We start from the raw sequence: 10789 nt of genomic DNA on the forward strand, positions 1-10789 counted from the left end.
CACAAGGTCGATAGTAAAATCGATCTCGCGCCGAGGAGGTAGTCCAGGTATCGTCCTAAATATATCTATGAAATCTTGGACTGCAGGCGTGTCCCCAAGTGTTGGACCATCAACATTCTCCAATAAGGAAGCATAACAACTAATGCGATAGGGCCAACTGACCTAAACTGGGAAAGTAAAGGTCGCGCCCTCAGGTCCATAGGCTGTCACCAATCTAAAATCGCAGTTGATCTCTACCTTCATCTCGATGAGTCAGTCCATATCGAGGATGACATCATAATGACATAGTGGGGCAATAATCAGGTCAACGAGCACTGTTCTGCTTCCTAAGTTTATCGAGCAATCCTTACAAATCTTGATAGCGTCTGAAAAGGTCCCTGTGGCAGTAAGGAGTCTCACCCCAATCATAAGAGTAGTTTCCAACCCCAAACGCTTGACTGTAGAGCATGGCACTATCAAAATAGTGGACCTAGTGTCCACCAATAGGAATACAGGTGTACCTTGAATGTGGGCAGTGACCTCAAAGGCCAAAAGCACTACAGCTGCTAACTCAGGTGTTTCAGCTGCAAGTGTATGTACACACACCTGCTGGGAACGATTAGGTTACGCTGCCATAGGCCATTGAGGTGGCCTACTTCGAGGTGCAGGTGGTCGAAAAAATGGATGTACTGGTGGTGCAGATCACAGAGGTGGAGCTGATATAACTTGCGGCAATTGGCAGTTGATCTTCTATGGTGGCGTGAAGCCGTTGTCCCTCATCTTGGTAAAGCAATAGGTGTCTGTATAGCCCATCCTCTTATAGTTGGTGCACCACAGATCTGATCACCTCGACTGGGTCGGTGGAGCCGTAAGCCTGGGAGGCGAATCGACACGTGGCCTCTTGCCGAGGAATGGTTGATTCGGCAAATCAGGTCAAGGCCTCGGGCCCAAGGGCATACATGTACAGGACAGTCTATCTCCATCCTACTCAGCTTGCAGGGATATGTTCACTAGCTCAGCATAGTTGGGAATGCTAGCGCAACACATCTTCGTGTGGATATCAGGCCACAGACCCTTAGAAAATCACCGCATCTTCATCGGCTCGTCTACCAAGATCAAAGGAGTGTATCTGGCTAGCTCTGTAAACCTGTTTTTGTACTCTGACATGGTCATTCCTTTTTGTCGGAGGTGAAGAAACTCACCCTCCTTTTCATTATGATAAGTGAGGGGAAAATAATTCCCATGGAAGCGTGTCTCAAATGCATCACAGGTCCACACGTGTCCTAGGGGAACTGTTCGTAGGATGTTATCCCACCATAAACTAGCCTCCTTCTCGAATATATAAGTGACTAGCTCAACTTGCTCTGCCTTAGTGCAGTGCAATGGCTTCAACATCTTAAAGATGTAATCTACCCAGTATTTGGCTTCCTCAAGCCTGTGGGTGCACGCAAAGGTGGGAGGTCAGAAGCATTGGAAGCATTCAAATAGACCGTTGGTATTCATATTTCTAGCGTGTCAATTCCCATGTTGTTAAGTATAGTGTCATTAATGAAGTGGATCGATGCAAGCTCATCCATGTTAAGTCTGTAGCCGAAATTACGAGCAACCTTGCAGATAAGTCAGCCGAATGGGAGTGAAGTATCTTCCCTAACAAAGCATGTCGTTTGGATTATCTGTAGTAGGGCGAACGTAAGCAGATACAACTTATCTCCCTGCCCAGCTCTGTACAAGAAGTCCATCAAATGAGTGCATTCGGTACGGTTGCTCCACCAAGGATACACATTGTACGTGAATATGTGGTGGAGTAGGTGAAAGTCTGTCATCATCTTGGTCGATGGAAGGTAATTGCTTTACTTCCAGTGAACCAGTCGGCCACAAAGAAACCGCCTGCGGTGATTCCTTCTCGCACACTAGTGAGACGAGATTCACTAGCATGTACCTCACGACGTTCAATTCCCATAATTTGGGCCATCGCACCTACATCGACTATGGCTTCCCGCCTTCCCACGAGAATAGTGAACTATAGAGGATCCAGTAGTGGATCCATATGTGGTAATAGAAGGCTCGGACAGTGCTTTCACACGCATGAGACTTGCCTTCAAATATGGGACCCCACCCGGATTCCAACAAGAGGTCCATCACCGGATATAGCCCAAATAGCCTTTCATCAACATGTGCTTCAAACACAACTATACGGCCACAAAACTTACCAAGTCTGATGCCCCGCGATAGAGATCTTTCGAGTGAAATTTGGGGATCGAGATCCCGCTTTGTCCTTCGCTCTCGCTCAACGCTAGCGCTAGCCTCGACGCTTGTCTGCTTCCTTAAACGGGTAGGGCGGCTAGGCCCGGCTTCATCCATGGACGCCCTCTTCTTTCCCATGAGGGGAAGGAGTGCGGAGATGGAGAAAATAGTGGTAACTAGCTCAAAAAGAACCATGGGAGTGAAGACACTTGAAGGGTGTGATGGGTTTGTAGGTTTTGGAGATTATGAGACACAAAAGAGAGCTTTTGTGCTCAAATAAGTGGAAAATAGGAAGATGGAGAGTTGTCTAAGATGGGTTTAAGGAAAATGATGGAGGTGGGAGTGAAATGTAGAAGAAGAAGAGGCTTGGTGTGTATGGGAGGAAGATTTGAGAGAGAAATCAGATTTTTGGAGGGGTTTGGAGGGTTTAGAAGCTTGAAATGGGGGAAAGGAAGCAAAGGGGAGTGAAATAGGGTGGCCCCACACATGTGGGAGAGGACAACGGGCCGCCGGAACTGCGAGCCCACCGCGGCCCGTTGAAGACCCGGGCGGCGCGCCGCGGTCAGGGCAGTGCCACCACGGTCCCCTGGACTGTGGGTGGTGCTGCCGCCCTGGGGCGGTGGCCACCCCCTCCTGAGGTGCCGGAACCACGCAGGGGACTCCCTGGGTCTCACCGTATTTTACGGTTTAGGCTCCAATGCTCGTGAGATATGTTTTCTCGTCCCATTTCGCACATATTCACGCCTTTTGGCATGTTTCAAGTTTGGGATTCGCCAACTAATAGCTTAAACCCGTCGTTTGACAGCCTAGGAAGGAATTGAGATCATTTTACATGGTCTCAGTCGTGTGCGGGCTATATTTAACGGTCACTCTCGCCCGTTGGTGAAAATTGGGTTTCTACAACCGTTTCTATATTTCATCGCCCCCTCCTAAGTTAAAGTACGTCAGTATGTATTGTGTTACCATAACTCGGGTCTAGTTTAATCCAAATCATGCTTTGATACCAACTTGTAAGACCCCGAAAGTCGAGGGTCGAGCAAAGTTCAACTCTCGAGTTCCAACGCATCACTTATGCAACATAGATAATGATGTTTAAATGTTGTCCATATTAGTGTATTAAACATGAGTGGGATTACACTAAAATGGCATATAATACTCCAGAGATAATTAAATTAAGTGAGCAGAAGACTAAGATAGGTATATAAAGTATGTAAGTGTTTCTCAACCCCCAAAGTATGAGTATGATACCAGGCTGAATATATACATGTATTGTTCCAAAATTTACAAAATCTTAAAGTGTAAAGATTCAACTAATCCATAACCCTGTAATCTTAGCGACGTAGCTCAAGGTCTACACAGACCCTCCCGAGAGCTGCATGTAGGAGAACTCCTCGTCTAAGAAATCTGGCTCCGTTGCGTAAGTCTCATCGAAACCTACATCTAAATCAGAGTCTGGTTGGTGTTTTAAAACACCATCCCAGAGTGGGAGTGAGAGATCAACTCAGTGGTGCTATAAGGCAAAAGTTAACATGTTATCAATTCAATCAAGCAGTAATGATAAAATAATACAGCAATCACTTCCTAATTACTCTTGTTAATGCAGAAATGATATGCAATATTGATGCATGCCCTCACCTGCACTCCCTCAGTGCATGGAAAACTCCTTAAATGTGTGCTTCCTCGCCAAAGCACATGCAATGCAGTGCATGATCGTGTTAGCCAAGTATTTGATTAGGCTTATTCATACAGCAGATTCGGGAAGCTATGGTACCTCCCTTTATATCATTAACCCAAATGAAAGATCCATATAGGGTCATAAATCCTAGTTAATCACATATGGTAGGCAAGTTGTAGGGCATCACCCCTGATGAAAGAAGTGGATAGGTAAGTTCACGAGTTTACACTCGAGCTCACTACGGAGAGGCTCGTCACCTCAGTGTACGCCTAGTTTATACTCAAGGTCACTACGGGAAGGCTCGTCACCTTAGCGTAGGCCAATATCTCAAATACAATGTCCCATACTACCATATTCGGCTCACGAGTTTGGGTTACTCATTGGTCACTACGGGGAGGCTCCTCACCCCAGCATAAGCTGACAGCTCGACCACGGTATCTCATACCACCATGCCCAGCTCAAGAGTCTTAGTAGATCATGGTACTATGGTTGAGACAGGTTTTACATTGGTAGGCGGCACCTTAGATTCAAGCAGTAGTGTCCATACATGGTAAACACACAATAGGCCAATCGAGTTATTTGGCAAGTTCAATTGGTATGAGCGCACGCTGAGGTAATCAACATGGAGCGCATAAGCACTCCATGTGGCCTAACCACTGTCGACAATCACCGTATGGCTCAAATTCATGGAACATATCCAATGTGGCGAAACTAATTCGGTCACTCAAATGGGAACCGTTACCGATTACCTGGACTACGTAATAGTCCCAATCATACTCAAATACACTAAGTAGTCACATATGTTATTTATAACAACATTTAACAAACAATTTAAACAAAATTCTCATCTGAGCATTTTATCAAACACATAGAACATGTTACTTTACATATGCATTTCATTCATGAATCACATAGTAGCGATTTATATTACATGAAGGAAATTATAGATATGGATAAGGTAGTTGAGAATCCTATCTCAACACCCTCATTAGAAGTGATTCAACAAACACTTTCTCATTCAGACATTTTATCAAACACTTAGATTACACATTACTACATACATGAACTAATTTAGTTATAGCATATATTATGACAAATCCTTTGATAAAGGAGTTGTCATCCATACAACAAACATATATTTTAGATTAACATTCATAGCAGGCACAAATAATAATTTCAATTTCATTCAAAATTTGAACAAACACCTGGAATGCATTATATATTCACATAGTTCACACACATATATAATTTATTGAATACATCATAACTAACATCATATGGCAGCAATCAAGTCAGACATAAATCATTACTGGCATTGAAAGCCTTGAAAACTATAACTTAAATGTTTATAGTCCGCACCTTTCGTCGGATTGCTCATACGAACTTGGTTTGTATCCTACGCTCCTGTCTATAGAACAATGGTTACCTGAATCACGAAACAGGTTAGCTATTTCATCGATTCCTCTATTCGAATTTCAAAAACAAGATTAGGGTTTGGATTTCTTATCCAAATCAAAGTTGGAATGGCTTGTGTAGCGATGGTGGGGAGGCGAAACAGCGTATAGAGTCGTGGGAATGAATCCCAGCAACGATCTCCCTATCTCACTCTCTTCTCCTTACTCTTTTATCTCCTTTTCTCTCTTCTCTCTCCTAGGGTTAGAGAAAATTCGTATGGGAGAGAGAGAGGTGGGTTTAAGGGCCTTATATAGGCTCAAAAGTGGTGTAAATGGCCCCATAGCCATGGTATACTTAGGTTATAGCCAAAGGGTGCCTGTTTCTAATATATAGGGCCCATCTGGAGGTATATCACCTGTCTATGTCATGGAGTAAGTTCCCTTACAATAGATCTAAGCCAGGATTGGGTTTTCAGCATGACTAGATAGGCAGATCGACCGTGACAGTCCTATATCAGATCGACAGTTGTTGTCACTCGATAAGGGCCACAAGTATACGGATATGAGTAACGAAATTTTTCTGACCCATGAGTGTATTTGGGTCAGAATCTGACAGTCTAAAGCCTTTAATTTTGTCCGCAAGCGAACGGTCCAATTCACTTTAGTTTTGGTTCGTTTTCGAAAGATATCCGTGTTTCTCACACACTTCGCTCAAGACTCAAGTTGTGCGTTCATGGATACTATTTGGGCTCGATTTTCGCCATGGTTGTCAAGCCCAGTAAGATGGTCATAACCCTATAGTTTTGCGATCATCGGACTTTCAATGTACGGTCCAGGTCCGATACGGAGTTTCCATGTGCTCCTGAGAGCAACTAGGTTTTGAGATTTCTCCTAAGTTTTCAAGTAATGTTGAGTTAGCGATTTTAATGATTTTGGGTCTTGCAGTTGGCATAAATAGTGGTTCAAGCTAATCCACCAATTAATTTAGTTTAGTACTTAATTAATTTTCATCTAATTTCCACAGTATACGGTCTTTAGGGATTTCTACCTAAGGTGGTACTCGGGTCTTAGTATGAATTTTTAAGAGACGTAATACTAGTCCTGGTAGATCCTGGTCTTCTACTCGGTTAAAGCAGTGAGTCCGTTGGTATTCACCCAGGATCGAGAATTAAGTTAAGCCGTGAATACTTCACAAATGTATTGTTCTGTAATTCCGTAGTCCGATTATTCTTAATATTTGGAAGATATCAAAATTTATTAAAAAGTTCAAGTTTCACATTTATAATATTTTAGTGGGTGGTGAGTCTCCCACGGTGCCTATGATCAAATGACTATCCTAGAAAGGTTTCCAGGAACTTAAGGTTCCTCTCGACATTACCATTTTGATCCTATAGTTAGTGAGTTATGGGCAAATCACGCTTTGGTTTCATAAATTTTAATTAGGAAGGAAGAATCAAAAGTTTTAAGGTATTCTGGAGGTTTGGAGTGATGGTGACGTAAGGAATGCCGCAGAAAAGGAAAAAGGAAGAACATTATCTCCTCAAAGTGGTATGAACTTTAAATCCATAAGAGAATAAGAACCCAAAATATTTTAGTAAAGTCCACTTCAAATACAAACTCACAAATTCTTAAGCAATGAAACGAAACCCTACTTAAGAAGTCTAATTCGTCAAGTTATAAATTATTTGAAATAGTAAAATATACTAAAGATAAGAATTTAATTTAATCACCCAGGATGATTCCTAGGATCTAGGAATGCCATTTCCCTCGGCTAGGATGGATTGGGTGTAAGAAAGGTAGGTGGATCGTTGGAGGGAAGATTTTAGGGATGGTTTTGGGGAGGACTTGAGAATGAGTTTAGGAATGATTTAGGGAATGTATTTTGGAAATGGGTTGAGAGGGGTTTATTAAGAATGGTCTTAGGGGTATGGTTTGAAAGTGAGTGTTGGTGGTTGGGTTTGGGTTGGATATGAGGAAGAAGAGATGGGATTTTATTGGAGAGGAGGGATTTGAAGAATGGGTTTGGAAATGGACATGAGAATGGGGTCTGAGAGTGATGGAGTGGGGAGAATTTGTGAATGGGTTTGCAGAAATGGGATTTGAGGAAGGGTTGAAAATGGGTTGACAAGAATGGTTTTAAAGAAAGATGGAGTGAGATGAGTTTTCTTAGAGATTTGGAAGAATGGAGGGTGGTGGAGGGATAGAAAAGAAGTGCTAGGGGTTTTAAATTGCTATAGGAGTGGGCCCCACACGTGTACACATTTCAAAAAGGGGAGGACCCCACATTGGAGGCCGAGCGGGGGCCACGCCGGTTGGACAGGGTCCCGCCGAGCTATTGGAGAGTCCGGCGGGGTCGTGCCGGTCGGGCGGGGGCATGTGGGCGGGGTCCTGCCGACCCACTGCTTTTTAGGCAGGGTCCACTTATTTCATAGTTTCCTGGGTGCGATTAAGGCCCCCCAGGACATACCATATATGATTTTGGGGTAGGAGAAGCTGATCTACGCAATAAGCCTAGTTGTTTTGCGAGATTCCTCTTGATTAGTAGCCAACATCCAATTCTTCTACACTTTCACTATTTCCGGTAAATCTTTGTTCACCCCTAAGTCTTCATCCCCGAATGGGTCGGAACTATCAAGTTCGGCCCGATATTAGCTCATTTGGTCTAGGACGATGGTTTCAACCATCTAATCGTTCAGTTTTGGCTCATTCCTCTCAATGGGTTGAGGTACTGTAAGACTCTCAGACCCATTTCCTAGCGTGACTACCCTCTCTCACTCCCCAATCCTAACTCCTTGGAAGTCTTGCCTTCCGTCTAAGATGGTTGGTTCAGGGCCTGGGGTGGTTCCTAGCATTTCTATATCTCTATTACATTTTCTCTCAAGTCAGCGGATGCGTTAGTGAGTTCATGGTCTACGGCGTCGTCTAAGTCTTTTTATTCATAAACCCTCTTCGGACTTGCCAAATGGCATGATCCTGGGATCCTATAAATGTCTCTAAGTTCTATCGCTCCCTCCTAAGTCAGCGAATGCGATATGGTGAGTTCATAATCCACAGCCCAATTTAATCCAAACCATTATTCTTATACCAACTTGTAACACCCTGAAAATTAAGGGTCATGTATATGCTCGACTCCCAAGTTCCCGGGTATCACTTATAACCAATTTTACTGTTTTATGTTTAATTCGGGTTAATGAACGATATGGAATTATTTGGAACATGATTCACAATCACAACAAGTCTACTGAAATGGAAATGACTAAATATATATAAGTCCAAAAACATAACAATGGGTCGCACAAGGCATTGCCCAATAAAATTACAAAAAAATGATATGTCCAAAAAGAATAATGCGCTGAGCCCCCTACTGAGCGACCCGAGTCCGCCCGCGATATCTACGGCGAACCGCCCATCAACTAAAAATAGGACAACTCATCCTGCTCATCCAGACTCACGCCGCAAGGCTCCTCATACTTAGCATCACCTGCAAAAGAGTCTGGTTTGTATTTTAAAACACCGTCCCAGAGTGAGAGTGAGTGATCAACTCAGTGGGTGCTATTAGTCTTAAGTTACAATAAACATCAATTATAATATGAATTTAATGAAAGGCAGACATTCATAAATACCTAACTAATCTTGTTAATGCATGTGCATGAGAAATGATATGATGCATGACCACACAACAACACTCCCTTGAGCGACTCCGTCTAACAACCATATATGACCAACACTCCCTCATTGCGACCTCAACTACTGAGTCGGCAAATACTAGCTAATGCAATGCAATCGTGATCGTGTTAGCCAAGTATTTAATTAAGTCCATTCATCCAGCATATTGGAGAAACTAGTACACCCCACGATATCTATGCCCTCAACTGGTTACGAGGTTAAGGCCCCTCAATGTGTGAGGCCAAGACCCCGCGATCCTTGATCCCATTGAGTTCCTCATCCCTGACTTCAAGCACATAGGGAGTACTGAGCAGAGAGATCACTCGCCGTCACTATGGGGAGGCTCGTCACCCCAGCGTGGGCCGACAGCTCAGACACAGTGTCCCATTCCACCATGCCCACCTCTCGAGTCAGTGGATCAGTTTTAAATGGTTATCAATGGGCTTTAATGGTTGAAGGGTATTTCATGTTGTATACAGGCCTGAGAAGACAGGGTTAACAAACATGGTTGGTCAGTATGTGGGCTAGACCTTGCGAGTTCAGGCGAGTACGTGACGAACGACATCGGGTACAAGCGACCCATGTACTCCAACTACTGTCGCCCATTCGTATTCACCCAAATCCGCTGGTTTAGCTGCAGGATGGTCCTACCAACGGTACCACCCTTTCTCACCTCAATTTCTTGACCAACCAAGGGGTTCGAAGGTATTCAATACACTCCAACAAATCAGAATCCATCATTTAACGCAAGTGACACCATGCACTCATACAACCACCCAAAAATTCAGATTTCTCTATAAATGCGATTTCTAATAATTACGAAATAAATGTGTATGTGTGTCATGTGGTTTAGTGAAGAGATCAAGAGCTAGAAATTATTCATAGCACGAACATATAACGAGGATTAATGCTAGCAAAAACATGCATCAAGGACTTATGCAAGCACACATATACAACAGGGATTAATGTATCATACAAGCTGTAAGGAATCATCGCACAAGAATCAAGTAATAAACGAACATGTTATCACCGAATTCTTGCCCAATCATGTTGAGGAACAACAAGCATTCCATAATCATTCCATATTGATTGAGAGGATCTAAAATGTAAGGTCTTGCCTAAATTTTCTCTAGATTATCCAAATACATCACCCAATCAATCATAATGATTAGATTCATACTAAAATTGGTGCTAGACCACCTAAGAATAATAGTCCGTACCTTTAAGAAGGAATCTCTGATTTTGAGCTCCTAGGGTTAGGTATTTAGAGAAAATTGTTGAAAGACCTAAACAAACATACAAGCTTATGATATTTGGGATAAACAACTATTGAAACCCTAAATTATATTTGAGATTCAACACTTACCTCCAACCATTGTCGGGAAAGCTCTAACGACAACTCCAGTTACGGCGAGGCGGTTAAAGAGGGGATGAGAGGGCAGAAGTGCACCAACACCCACACCTCAAGGTCTCTCTCTTCTCCTTTCTCCTCTTTTTCTTCTCCCTTTCTCCCTTTTTTTTATTCTTGCTCTAGGGCATGAAATTCGTATAGGAGGAGGGGGTGTCCAAATAAGGTCTTTATATAGTGCCAGATTTGGTGTAAATGGCCCTAAGGGTTGGATTTTTACTATACTAGCCCTATGGGAGGGTTTTTCTAACCTCTAAGGCCCACTATAGGGTGTACATATTAATATACACCATAGGATAGTTTGCCCTAATGATGATCTACGTATAGATATGATTGGCCCGCCATTTGGATGCGCTGATCGACAGATATGATTAGAAGTCTGTTTAATGGTCACCGATGGTCGATCGGGGCCGCGGTTATACG

This window comes from Magnolia sinica, chromosome 7 (assembly GCF_029962835.1).
Source record: "Magnolia sinica isolate HGM2019 chromosome 7, MsV1, whole genome shotgun sequence".
Classification (NCBI taxonomy): domain Eukaryota; kingdom Viridiplantae; phylum Streptophyta; class Magnoliopsida; order Magnoliales; family Magnoliaceae; genus Magnolia; species Magnolia sinica.